Consider the following 3,190-nt stretch of genomic DNA (forward strand, 5'->3'; position numbering starts at 1 on the left):
GCTTTCTCTAAGTAGAAATTTGACTATTTAATTCACATTCTGGAAATCGTATATTCAAGTTGGCTAAAATACTTTTTGGGGACCGTCTATTTGCGGAAATGGGAGATGCCTTCTATTTCATCTCCTGAGTTACCATCCTCTTCTCATTCCTTTTTTTTCTGTTCAGTTTTTATTTCATAGTCATAAAGTTAATTTTGCAATCCAGCTAAGCTTGGAGAGGGATGAGGAAAATATCGAACCCAAAGAACTGCAGTGGGAGCACAAAGATTATAGGATATTTCGAGCAGATGGGGGTGAAGGGGTGCTCTCCTGAGCAGAAAGAACGGTCTGGTGGTTAAGATAAAACACAAGTCAAATTTATTAGATTTGTCCACAGTCAGCAGTGGTGATCTTCTTGCTGGTCTTGCCATTCCTGGACCCAAAGCACTCCATGGTTTCCATAATATTCATTCCCTCTTTCACCTTGCCAAAGACCACAGGTTTGCCATCCAACCATTCAGTCTTGGCAGTGCAGATGAAAAACTGGGAACAGCTTGTGTTGGTTCCAGCATTTGCCATGGAAAAGATGCCAGGACCCATATGCTTCAGGATGAAACTCTTATCAAACTTTTCCCCATAGATGGACTTGCCACCAATGCCATTATGGTGTGTGAAGTCACAACCCTGGCACATAAATCCTGGAATTACAGTATTCTGTGAAAACAGGAACCTTTATAAACACATCCTTTCTCCCCAGTGCTCAGAGCATGGAAATTTTCTGCTATCTTTGGAACTTTGTCTGCGAACAGCTTGAAGGAGACACAGTCCAAGGGCTCACCATCGATGGCAATGTCGAAGAACATGGTGGGTTTACCATGGCTGGACAGTGGGAGAGGCTCCAGGCGGCAGCATCTGCAAGGCCCTCTTCTCATTCCTTGATCCAGCTTTCTCCCTGCTTCTACTCTTGCTCCCATACCCCCCCCACATTCCACTCTCTATAAACCTGTCGGAGTGGTTATTTTAACATAGAAATCAGATCATGTGCCTTTCCTGCTTAGGACCCTCAAATGGCTTCCCCCCACATTTGGAATACTATCCAAAGTCCTTCTCCTGGCCCACCAAGGCCATCAAACCCTGGCACTCACCTCCCTTTCCCGCTGGTTTCCCACCTTTCTCTCCTCCCTTACTCTGATCCTGCCTCACTCACCTCCTTGCTGGTCTTTGACTCAAGGCCTTATTTTGCCCTCTTTCTGCATGATGCTTCCTCAGGTCTCCATGTGACTGGCTCCCTCACTTCATGCAGGTCTCTACTTGATCGTCTCCTCAGGGCGATCCCCAACTGCCCTATCTAAAGAGACCCCTAGGCACTCTCTGTCTCCTTGATCTGCTGCTTTCTTTTCATAGCACTCATTATTCTCTGCCTTTGTTATGTGCATTATTTGCATATTTGCCAGTCTCCCTCACTGGAATGCAAGCTCCATGAGGGCTTTGTCCTTCTTTTTTTTTAAATGCTGAATTCTCAGTGCCCTAGAATAGTGCCTTGCATATAGTAGACAGTCAATAAATATTGAATAAATGAATAAATAAGTGAATAACTATGTGCTATCTATTGAGTACCAGTTATGGACCAGGTATTATTCCTGCTTCTTCAATGTATATTGTTATGTAACTTCTTTTGCATATGTTAGTTCATGTGTGATATAGAATGAATAGATCCCACTTTAGTGCAAGTAGATTATAAATGTCATTTGAGGGTATAAAATCAATTAAAAGAAAAAAGAACTTTTATTTGCCTTGTGAGTCTACGTAACTGAGGCATAGACTTTGTTTTATCTTTGGTTAAGTCCCCCTTTTCTCGGTATTCCAGGGCTGATCAACCTCTTTCTCTCTTCCCTGAGGGTGATAAGAAAATGTATGAGTTCTCCCCATGCTTTTTGCATTTTATGTGCAGACTTCTCTTTCAGTTCTCTCTGTAGAATTGGGAGTCCCTTAATACATTTTTTTCAGGGATTTGCCATCGGTTTGGACGCCCAGGACAGGGCAATTAATTCCACAGTGACTAAGCCCAAAGCCCTAGTATGACCCCTCCTTTGACATAGGGAACCCTTTGGATTGTCAACCTGTGTTTCTTAAGCTAATGTTTCCCTCAATGTTTGCTACTACTTTTTGCTTTAAGACTCAGACATGTGGCCTGAATTCACTGACTTATTTTATTTCAAAATTTCTTTTGGTGTCTATATTGAAGTGTGCTGATCTGGAGCACCTGATCAAAAGCTGGGACCTTAGCTACGAGCTATGACAGTCACAGAGCTCAAAACTGGCAGATAATTTCTTCTTTATATTGAAGAATTATTGGCTGGTGGCCGAGTCCCTTTACAGAGAAGGTTGTGTATGGTACGGTGACCTCTTCATTTGATGCTCCCTTTCCTCTGTCCCTGTGCTCACTTCATCCTTCATCCAGTTCATCCCATTAGCAGCTCTTCCCATCTCACCATCGACCTTTGCCTCCTCCACATGTTCACTTTTTTTTTAAAATTAATTTTTATTGGAGTATAGTTGCTTTACAATGTTGTGTTAGTTTCTACTGTGCAGCAAAATGAATCAGCTATACATATACATATATCTCCTCGTCTTTGGATTTCCTTCCCATTTAGGTCACCACAGTGCATTGAGTAGAGTTCCCTGTGCTATACAGTATGTTCTCATTAGTTGTCTATTTTATACATAGTATCAATAGTGTATATGTGTCAATCCCAATCTCCCAGTTCCTCCCACCACCCCCCTTCCCCCTTGGTATCCGTACATTTGTTCTCTATGTCTGTGTCTCTATTTCTGCTTTTCAAATAAGATCATATATACCGTTTTTCTAGATTCCATATATATACGTTAATATATGATATTTGTTTTTCTCTTTTTGACTTACTTCACTCTGTATGATACTCTCTAGGTCCATTCATGTCTCTACAAATGACCCAATTTCATTCCCTTTTATGGCTGAGTAATATTCCATTGTATATATGTGCCACATCTTCTTTGTCCATTCATCTGTCGATGGACACTTAGGTTGCTTCCATGTCCTGGCTATTGTAAATAGAGCTGCAATGATCCACGTGTTCACTTTGAATGATCACATGGCCTCTCCATTGTCTTCTCCTTTCCAGGCATTGTTTTCTCACCGTTAGGCTCATTCAGTTATTTCATGTTGATGCTC

The 3,190-nt window shown here is 41.7% G+C and overlaps 1 pseudogene; it reads right to left on the reverse strand.

Annotated features, from left to right (window-relative positions):
* Positions 1 to 334: 334 nt before the first annotated feature.
* Positions 335 to 842, reverse strand: LOC113629316 (peptidyl-prolyl cis-trans isomerase A pseudogene; annotated as a pseudogene).
* Positions 843 to 3,190: the final 2,348 nt, after the last annotated feature.

Source organism: Aethalodelphis obliquidens, unplaced genomic scaffold (assembly GCF_003676395.1).
Source record: "Aethalodelphis obliquidens isolate GAN/ISIS:26980383/991018 unplaced genomic scaffold, ASM367639v1 scaffold26, whole genome shotgun sequence".
NCBI lineage: Eukaryota > Metazoa > Chordata > Mammalia > Artiodactyla > Delphinidae > Aethalodelphis > Aethalodelphis obliquidens.